The sequence below is a fragment of the Balaenoptera borealis genome, assembly GCF_965194805.1.
Source record: "Balaenoptera borealis genome assembly, chromosome: 4".
Lineage (NCBI taxonomy): Eukaryota > Metazoa > Chordata > Mammalia > Artiodactyla > Balaenopteridae > Balaenoptera > Balaenoptera borealis.
In genome coordinates this window covers 125,685,675-125,696,856 of record NC_138861.1, presented here as the reverse complement: position 1 = coordinate 125,696,856, position 11,182 = coordinate 125,685,675, and the positions used below count along the sequence as shown (strand labels likewise).

The 11,182-nt window shown below is 38.8% G+C and overlaps 1 protein-coding gene across 3 annotated transcripts in view; it reads left to right on the top strand.

Moving 5' to 3' along the window:
• Positions 1–11,182, top strand: part of LOC309627547 (bifunctional heparan sulfate N-deacetylase/N-sulfotransferase 4) — an 865,109-nt gene that overhangs the window by 174,564 nt on the left and 679,363 nt on the right. The gene's annotated exons all lie outside the window — the stretch shown is intronic.

The following is an 11,182-nucleotide window of genomic DNA, read 5'->3' as shown; positions in this document are numbered from 1 at the left end:
TGTGTCACAGGGGTTAACATTATCAATCCTCAGGTTCCAGTCAGTCTGGGGACTATGTGCTCATGGTTATCATGCAGTTAACTTCTTCCGTCTGGTGGTGGTTTTAGTATCTGTAAAACAACTCAGGACTGTGCATCAGACACTTATCTATGTTCTTCAGTGAGGAAATAAAGATTCTGTGACTACCTTGTGGCAGATTTACTGTTTAAATTGTTACCAGTTCTCCTAGCCCAACTGCTGTTTTTTTGTAAGTACATGTTCACATTCTTTCAGTCATTAATTCCTTTATTTATTTTTAATTTTTGGCTGCGCTGCACAGGTTGAGGGATCCTAGCTCCCCGATCAGGGATCGAACCCATGCCCCCGCAGTGGAAGCGCGGAGTCCAAACCACTGGATTGCCAGGGAAGTCCCTCAACTGCCTTTTTTTTTTTTTTTTTTAATTATTGGAATATAATTGCTTCACAATACTCTGTTAGTTTCTGTTATATTCCACGTGGGAAAACATATAAGTTGGGCAACATCCAGGCAAAGTAACTCTACATTCAAGAAACTTTTGATGTTTCATTGTGTATCCTTTTCATGCATATTTTTTAAATTTATTTTTTAATTGAAATGTAGTTGATACACAATATTCTATGTTACAGATGTACAATATAGTGATTCACAATTACATTTCTTTTTATTTTTTATTTAATTTTTTTTTAATAGATCTTTACTGGAGTATAATTGTTTCACAGTACTGTGTTAGTTTCTGTTGTACACCAAAGTGAATCAGCCATATGCATACATACGTCCCCATATCCCCTCCCTCTTGGGCCTCCCTCCCATCCTCCTTATCCCACCCCTCTAGGTCATCACAAAGCACTGAACTGATTTCCCTGTCCTATGCTGCTGTTTCCCACTAGCTAACTACTCTCACTTCGCCCCAGCTTCCCCTCCCACCCCATGTCCTCAAGTCCATTCTCTATGTCTACATCTTTATTCCTGCCCTGCAGCTAGGTTCATCAGTACAATTTTTTTTTTTCTTTAGATTCCTTATATATGTGTTAGCATACAGTATTTGTTTTTCTCTTTCTGATTTACTTCACTCTGTATGACAGACTCTAGGTCCATCCACCTCACTGCAAATAACGCAATTTCATTTCTTTTTATGGCTGAGTAATATTCCATTGTATATATGTGCCATATCTTCTTTATCCATTCATCTGTCTGTGGACATTTAGGTTGGTTCCATGTCCTGGCTATTGTAAATAGTGCTGCAGTGAACATTGTTGTACATGTCTCTTTTTGAATTATGGTTTTCTCAGGGTATATGCCCAGTAGTGGGATTGCTGGGTGATATGGTAGTTCTATTTTTAGTTTTTTAAGGAACCTCCATACTGTTCTCCATAGTGGTTGTATCAGTTTACATTCCCAACAGCACAGGAGGGTTCCCTTTTCACCACACCCTTTCCAGCATTTACTGTTTGTAGATTTTTTGATAATGGCCATTCTGACCAGCAAGAGGTGATACCTCACTATAGTTTCGATTTGCATTTCTCTAATAGTGATGTTGAGCATCTTTTCATGTGCCTCTGGCCATCTGTATGTCTTCCTTGGTGAAATGTCTATTTAGGTCTTCCACCCATTTTTTAACTGGATTGTTTGTTTTTTTGATATTGAGCTCCATGACCTGTTTGTATATTTTGGAGATTAATCCTTTGTCTGTTGCTTCATTTGCAAATATTTTCTCCCATTCTGAGGGTCGTCTTTTTGTCTTGTTTATGGTTTCCTTTGCTATGCAAAAGCTTTTAAGTTTAATTAAGTCCTATTTGTTTATTTTTGTTTTTATTTCCATTACTCTAGGAGGTGGTTCAAAAAAGATCTTACTGTGGTTTATGTCAAAGAGTGTTTTTCCTATGTTTTCCTCTAAGAGTTTTATAGTGTCTGGCCTTACATTCAAGTCTATAACCCATTTGGAGTTTCTTTTTGTGTATGGTGTTAGGGAGTGTTCTAATTTCATTCTTTTACATGTAGCTGTCCAGTTTTCCCAGCACCATTTATTGAAGAGGCTGTCTTTTCTCCATTGTATGTTCTTGCCTCCTTTGTTGTAAATTAGGTTCCCATATGTGGGTGGGTTTATCTCTGGGCATTCTATCCTGTACCACTGATCTATATGTCTGTTTTTGTGCCAGTACCATACTGTCTTGATTACTGTAGCTTTGTGGTATAGTTTGAAGTCGGGGAGCTGATTCCTCCAACTCCGTGTTTCTTTCTCAAGATTGCTTTGGCTATTCAGGGTCTTTTGTGTTTCCATACAAATTGTAAAATTTTTTGTTCTAATTCTGTGACGAATGCCATTGGTAGTTTGATAGGGATTGCACTGAGTCTTTAGATTGCTTTGGGAAGTGTAGTCATTTTCACAATATTTATTCTTCCAATCCAAGAACAAGGTATATTTCTCCATCTGTTTATGTCATCTTTGATTTCTTTCATCATTGTTTTATAGTTTTCTGAGTACAAGTCTTTCACTTCCTTAGACTGATTTATTCCTAGGTGTTTTATTCTTTTTGTTGCAGTGGTAAATAGGAGTGTTTCCTTAATTTCTCTTTCTGATTTTTTGTTGTTGGTGTATAGGAATGCCAGAGATTTCTGTGCATTAATTTTGTATCCTGCACCCTTACCAAATTCATTGATTAGTTCTAGTAGTTTTCTGGTGGCATCTTTAGGATTTGCTACGTATAGTATCATGTCATCTGCCAACAGTGACAGTTTTACTTCTTCTTTTCCAATTTGTATTCCTTTTATTTGTTTTTCTTCTCTGATTGCTGTGGCTAGGACTTGCAAAACTATGTTGAGTAAGAGTGGCAAGAGTGGACATCCTTGTCTTGTTCCTGATCTTAGTGGGGATACTTTCAGTTTTTCACCATTGAGTATGATGCTTGCTGTGGGTTTATCATACATGGCCTTTATTATGTTAATGTAGGTACCCTCGATGCCCATTTTCTGGAGAGTTTTTATCATAAATGGGTGTTGAATTTTGTCAAAAGCTTTTTCTGCATCTATTGAGATGATCACCTGGTTTTTATTCCTTACTGTGTTAATGTGGTGTATCACATTGATTGATTTGCGTATAATGAAGAATCCTTGCATCCCTGGGATAAATCCCACTTGATCATGGTGTATGATCCTTTTAATGTGCTGGTGGATTCTGTTTGCTAGTATTTTGTTCAGGATTTCTGCATCTATGTTCATCAGTGATATTGGTCTATACTTTTCTTTTTTTGTGATTTGTTTTTCTGATTTTGGTATCAGGGTCATGGTGGCTTCGTAGAATGAATTTGGGAGTGTTTCTCCCACTGCAGTTTTTTGAAAGAGTTTGAGAAGGATGGGTGTTAGCTCTTCTCTAAATGTTTGATAGAATTCACCTGTGAAGGCATCTGGTCCTGGACTTTTGTTTGTTGGAAGATTTTCATTACGGTTTCAATTTCATTACTTATGATAGGTCTGTTTATACTTTCTAATTATTCCTAGTTTAGTCTTGGAAAATTGTACCTTTCCAAGAATTTGTCCATTTCTTCATGGTTGTCCATTTTATTGGCATATAGTTGTTTGTAGTAGTCTCTATTAATCCTTTGTATTCCTGCAGTGTCAGTTGTGATTTCTCCTTTTTCATTTCTAATTGTATTGGTTTTCATCCTCTCCCTTTTTTTTTTTTTTTTTTTTGTTGAGTCTGGCTAAGGGTTTATCAATTTTGTTTATCTTCTCAAAGAACCAGCTTTTAGTTTTATTGATATTTGCTATTGTTTTCTTCATTGCTACTTCATTTATTTCTGCTCTGATCTTTATGATTTATTTCCTTCTACTAACTTTGGGTTGTCTTTGTTCTTCTTTCTCTAGTTGTTTTAAGTGTAGGGTTAGATTTTTTATTTGAGATTTTTCTTGTTTCTTAAGGTGAGATTGAAATGCTATAAACTTCCCTTTTAGAACTGCTTTTGCTGCATCCCATAGGTTTTGGGTCATCGTGTTTTTGTTGTCATTTGTTTCTATGTATTTTTTTTATTTCTTCTTTGATTTCTTCAGTAATCTCTTGGTCATTTAGTAGCACATTGTTTAGCCTCCATTTATTTGTGTTTTTTATAGTTTTTTTTCCTGTAATTGATTTCCAATCTCATAGCCTTGTGGTCAGAAAAGATGCTTGATATGATTTCAATTTTCTTAAATTTTCCAAGGCTTGATTTGTGGCCCAAGATGTGATATCCTGGAGAATTATCCGTGTGCACTTGAGAAGAAAGTGTATTCTGCCACTTTTGGGTGGAATGTTCTATAAATATCAATTAAATCTATCTGGTCTGTTGTGTCATTTAAAGCTTGTGTTTCCTTGTTTAGTTTTGTGTTTGGATGATCTGTCCATTGGTGTAAGTGGGGTGTTAAAGTCCCCTACTATTATTTCGTTACTGCCGATTTTTCCTTTCATGGCTTTTAGCATTTGCCTTATGTATTGAGGTGCTCCTATGTTGGGTGCATAAAAATGTATAATTGTTATATCTTCTTCTTGGATTGATCCTTTGATTATTATGTAGTGTCCCTTCTTATCTCTTTTAACAGTCTTTATTTTAAAGTCTATTTTATCTGATATGAGTATTGGTACTCCATCTTTCTTTTGATTTCCATTTGCATGGAATATCTTTTTCCATCCCTTCACTTCCAGTCTGTATGTGTCCCTGGGTCTGAAGTGGGTCTCTTGTAGACAACATATATATGAGTCTTGTTTTTGTATCCATTCAGCCTGTCTGTGTCTTTTGGTTGGGGCATTTAATCCATTTACATTCAAGGTTATTATCTATATGTATGTTCCTATTACCATTTTCTTAATTGTTTTGGGTTTGTTTTTGTGCATCTTTTTCTTCTCTTGTGTTTCCCACCTAGAGAAGTTTCTTTAGCATTTGTTGTAAAGCTGGTTTGGTGGTGCTGAATTCTCTTAGCTTTTGCTTGTCTGAAGAGCTTTTGATTTCTCCATCGAATCTGAATGAGATCCTTGCTAGGTTGAGTAATCTTGGTTGTAGGTTTTTCTCTTTCATCTCTTTAAGTGTAACCTGTCACTCCCTTCTGGCCTGCAGAGTTTCTGCTGAGAAATCAGCTGATAACCTTATGAGGATTCCTTTGTATATTATTTTTTGTTTATCCCTTGCTGCTTTTAATATTTTTTCTTTGAATTTAATTTTTGTTAGTTTGATTAATATGTGTCTTGGTGTGTTTTTCCTAGGGTTTATCCTGTATGGGACTCTCTGTGCTTCCCGGACTTGGGTGACTATTTCCCTTCCCATGTTAGGGAAGTTTTCGACTCTAATCTCTCCGAATATTTTCTCAGACTCTTTCTTTTTCTCTTCTTCTTCTGGGACTCCTATAACTCGAATGTTGGTGCATTTACTGTCGTCCCAGAGGTCTCTGAGATTGTCTTCAATTCTTTGCATTCTTTTTTCTTTATTCTGCTCCTCCAGAGTTCTTTCCACCATTTTGTCTTCCAGCTCACTTATTCATTCTTCTGCCTCAGTTATTCTGTTATTGATTCCTTCGAGTGTATTTTTCATTTCAGTTATTGTGTTGTTCATCTCTGTTTGTTTGTTCTTTAGTTCTTCTAGATCTTTGTTAAACATTTCTTTTATTTTCTCAATCCATGCCTCCATTCTATTTCCCAGATTCTGGATCATCTTTACTATCATTACTCTGAATTCTTTTTCAGGTAGATTGCCTATTTCCTCTTCATTTATTTGGTCTTGTAGGTTTCTACTTTGCTCCTTCATCTGTGACATATTTTTTTGCTGTCTCTTTATTTTTTTTTTTCTTTTTATGGTGGGATTGTGTTCCTGTCTTACTGGTTGTTTGGCCTGAGGCTTCCAAAACTGGAGTTTGTAGGCTGTTGTGTAGAGCTGGGTCTTAGTGCTGAGATGAGGACCTCTGTGAGACCTCACTCCAATGAATATTCCCTGGGGTCTGAGTTTCTCTGTTAGTTCAGTGGTCCGGACTCAGAGCTCCCACCACAGAAGCTCCGGCCCGACCACTGGCTTGTGAACCAAGATCCCACAAGCCGTGTGGGGTGGAAAAACAACAACAACAAAAGAGAACAATAACAAACTAAAAAATAAATTAGACTAGGAAACTAACAGATATGTTAGAAAGAATATAAAAATAAAAATATAGATGAGTCAACAAGTGGAAGGTACATCAGTACCACAATAGTAAAAAAGAGGAGGAGGGAAAACAAAAAAAAGAAAAAAAGAGGAAAAAAAAGGGGGTAAAGGCCTTGGCTGTGGAGGGTGGGGCCTAAGCAAGGGCAAGGTTTAGGTGGTGGGTGGGGCCTATGCTTAGGACCCATAGGGCTGGAAAAGGCTGTCGGGGCTGTGGGGGGTGAGGCTTAGGCTCAAGGAACAGAAGGGGCCCAGGCGTGCCCCCTACCGCTGGTCTCAGAGGGCGGGGGACCTCACCTGGGAGCCCAGCAAGCTTTGTGGGCTTGACAGGGTGGGGCAAACATCCTCCTCTCCTCTCCTGCTCCTCTGGTCCCAGAGGGCCCCACCTGCCTGCCTCTCCTGATCTCCCCGGCCTCCCTCCAATGCGCCCAAAGACCCATGCACCCTAGAGGGGGCTTTGGGGGGGGGGTACCAGTGTGGGAGCTCAGCAGGCTCCCCAGCCCGAGTGGGCCAAGCAATCGCCCTCTGCTCCTCTCCTGCTCTTCCCGGAGGGTCCCTCCCACCTACCTCTCCTTATCTCCCTGGCCTCAAGGGCACTGATCCTGTCTGGCCTCCACTTCACTTCCCCCTCAGTCCCCCCACATCCTACCAGTTCACTTGGTGGTTCCTCCCGTCTCCTTGGGCATCAGAGTCCCCCACCAACGGCTGGCAGGCACCCTAGTTGTGGGGAGATGCTAACTTGGCATCTTCCCACAGCGCCATCTTGACTCTGCCCCTCAGTCATTAATTCTTGAGCCATCCTTTTTTGACTCAGGGGAGGCCTGGGAGCCTATAGATTTTCTACAAACAAGAGGCAGGTGGAGGACATGAAGAGGGATTCTGTCCTGGGAAGGCCCCATAGGGTCCTGCTTGTTTACATTATTTGGAATTGACATTCTCTGTTGTAAGTTTGGTGCCTTAATATAACTGCTGTCTTTGGGATTATATTCATAATTTTTAAATTAATTAATTAATTAATTAATTTCTGGCTGCATTGGGTCTTTGTTCCTGCACACAGGCTTTCTCTAGTTGTGACAAGTGGGGACTACTCTTCGTTGTTGTTCGCGGGCTTCTCATTGTGGTGGCTTCTCGTTGCAGAGCATGGGCTCTAGGCACACGGGCTTCAGTAGTTGTGACATGCGGGCTCAGTAGTTGTGGCACGCGAGCTCTAGATCGCAGGCTCAGTAGTTGTGGTGCACAGGCTTAGTTGCTCCGAGGCATGTGGGGTCTTCCCGGGCCAGGGCTTGAACCCATATCCCCTGCACTGGCAGGTGGGTTCTTAACCACTGTGCCACCAGGGAAGCCCCTGAAATAAAGTTCTTGACCTGAAACATAACCACCCATTAAGGAAAGGTCAGCCAAAGACTTTCTAATGCTCTTATCTGAGTGACTTTTAATCTTGCTGTTGCATTTGTAAATCCTTGTATATGCTTAGTTAGGGCCTATTTATTGCATTGTTTCATCACTCTTGTGTTTACAGCTGCCACAGTAGCAGCAATTCGGCAATTCACTACAGAATAATGCAGCTGCATTTGACATATGTAAACATTTGAGGCAGAAAGAGATACTTTACCATGGTGCAAGAGGCAATAAATGGGAATAACGGAATGGAATTAAGAGATGGCAAATATAAAGAGAAATCGCCAGTCATTTTTATTAGCCTTAACAGAGAACTTGCAAAAGAAACAAGGCAAAAATATCTTTTGAGACATTAGACCAATATGAGAACAAAACATTGGGAAATTTAGAGTTTTACTCTGAGTATGAAATTAAATGAATGAACTTTAATCTGTATTCCCTTCATGAGAAATCCTATTTCATTATCATCTAGGAAAGCAGCAGTAACTGAATTTTAGAGTAGATACATTGTCTCCCCCAACCCCCCCCCAACAAAACCTCACAGTAAAAATAAAAACAGAAGTAATGCATGATGGTATTGTACCTTAAGTATAGAATAAAGAAGTACTTTTTTCATTGTTATGTTTTCTTTGATTCTCAAAAAATAAAAGGTTTGATTTTTTGCTTCAGTTCAAATCAGGGAAAAGTGAGTTTCTATTGTTTTCTTTCATCAAAACTCATTTGCAATTGAAGGACTGTGAAAAACTAGGCCAGTGTTTCTCAAAAGTTACTAGTTAAAATTACAAAATTCTGTTCCTTTCTGCAGACCCACTGAACAAATATTTCTGTGAGTGATTTTCTATACACTGTCTTATACCCCAGGGAGTCCAAGGCACTCTAAACTTTGAAAAGCATTGGGCTACACACTAATACAAGCTTTACCCTGAAGAATTCATAGAACCAGAATAAGTTGAATATCAAAGGGTAAAATTAAAGTGTGAAAATTTAATAGTTTACTGATATATTATGTGCATGTTACACATATATATATTATTAATATATACTAAAATTTTTAAGAGATAGTATGTATATGTATATATAATATACTTCCCTACATCTGTCTCTGCATAGACAGAATGCAGTATAAATATTCATAGATCAATCAAAATATCATATAAAAGGAATTTCTAAATATGTCTTGCAAATAAAATCATTTGCAATTATTCAAGCATATTTAATGCTCCTTAAGCTTACCAATTACCTATGTAATATATTATATTTAAATTGTATCTTGTTGTAAACTAATTGAAAACAATACTTCTGCCTGATACATTTTTTATTATATCCCTGAACACTGTTCTTTACATTTATTATTCTAGGTATGCAAGTTGAAAATGATGCTACCCATATGTATGGGAACATATACTCACAGAAGTATGAAAAAAGATATATATATTCTAACCTGTTTGTGATCTCAGGTGGCCTCAGCCTGCAGAGGCTTGAAGCAGGGTTTAGGTTCCTGGCCAGAGATTGAGGTCAGGCCACGGCAGTGAGAACACTGAATCCTAACCACTAGACCAGTGGCCAGTGACAAGGCCCTGGCCCTTCGGCTTTGCAGAAAAGAATTCCCACAAAGACAGAGAGTAGTGAAACAAGCAAAGTGTTTATTAGGAGGAAAAAGAGTACAGTATGTGTGGATAGACACACTGGTGGGCTCAGAGAGACAGTCGTGCCCTCCTGGTAGTTTAAATCACTTATATGGGGCACTTCTTCCAGGTTTCCTTTGGCCAGTCATTTTGATTTGCCTGGTTCAGAGTCCGTATTTGGTATATGGCCAGTCATTTTGATTTGCCTGGTTCAGAGTCCGTATTTGGTATATCTCAGGGTCCTCCCATGTGTGCGCATGCATCTCTCAGCCAAGATAGATGCCACCAAAAAGGCCTCTGGGTAGCTAGCATTGCTCCCCTTTTGACTTCCAAGGAGCTTTCTAGTTGGGAAGGTTTCCTTGACTTCGAGAATGAGAAATACGTGGTCTCTTATCTTTTATCTGGGCAGGGCTTAGCCTCCTCTCTAGATTGTCCTGCTGTTTTGGAGTTTCCATCCACAGGAAATGAACTCCAGCTGCTCAACCTGGGGCCCATCTATCTCCTGCCTCCTGTGTAGGATGATACTTAAATATGAGATAGATTTGGTCTTACGTGAATATATTTCATCCATTATTATCATTTCTTCTTAGTTTCTCTGTGATCATCAACTATTCAAATAGAAAACTCTGAAAGTTAAATTTGAGACTATTTAAAATGGTCTAGTTTACTTTCTGTGAGTAATAGAAATTAGAATAACTCCTCTGTCTTGAGGATAAGGGGGAATGGCTCATGAATAGGTAAACCTAACCAGCAAGCGATCAGATATAAAAAGGCATTGGTGACGATTACAGCATGAGTGATCTCTTACAACTTAGAGAAGAAAATCACCTTAGAAAATAACTAGCTCAACCATACAATTTAAATATTAAAAAACTCAAACCACGAGCTCTTAAGTGATTAAGCCAAATTAATTCAGAGAGTTAATAACAGACTTGGGAGCCAAATCTAATTCTCTTGACTTTAACTTTGATGCGTTTTTTGTTTTGTTTTAAATGTGTGCTGCCTTCATAGACCCCCTGACATTTACTCAACCACTTTTTTGTGAGGCAGATCAAAATTTCTTTCCCCACCTTAAGTCTTCCGTCAGTATGTATAATTCAGCATCCTGAGTTGGCTCAGCTGGCTGTGTGAATGAGCAGTTTGAATGTCTATGTATGGCTAGTAGCTTAGAAGGTCCACTGGATTACTTTAGCTGAGGCAATGTTTCTAAAATAAAATGAAAAGCTACAGCTTCAACTAGCTTTCTAGTAGAATAGAGGGAAAAATATAAAGCAGAGAATGGTCATAACAGAAAATCAGAGGGTAAAATACAGAGGAGAATTATGTTAAAATAAATAATATATTTTAATTATGCTCACAAATTGAAATGCTCCTTGGTGCCCTTTGATCCCTTCAGCTGTACCTGAACACAATTTTTCTAATTTTTCTCAGTATTCACCCTCTTTAAAAATGTCCCTAGAAGTTCCCCTTCCAGTATGGTAAAAGGGGAGCTTCATGGACCTGTTCCCCAAGTTGTTAAAATTGTTAAAAAAAAAATTTGAAGTCTCTAGAAATGGTTTTAAGGGCATCCAACAAATTAAGAAGTATTACTCAAGAACATCTCATAAAATTTGTTAAGAACAGAAATAGTTTATGGCATGTGAAACACAATCCATGCCTTTTCCTTCTCAGGTCAGTATGACAAAAACTCTAAATAGGTGCAGCCAAGAACACAAGACTCCCTCTTCCCCAGCTCCTAGTTGAAGGGCTGTGATGTCTTCCCAGTGGGGCAGAATATCCATATTTTCCATCATTCCCCCAGCTACCTGTTACAGCAGCTATATTCTGACTGAGTGAGGCCAATAGGTGTGTGGGGGGAGTGTGTGTGTGTGTGTTGGAGGTGGGGGTGAGTCCTTCTGCCCCGTTTGCTTCATAGGATAGAGATTCTACCTCAGACTCTGCACACTGAGAATACTAGTGTCTTAATTGCCCTTACCCTGGCTCTAGAGAGA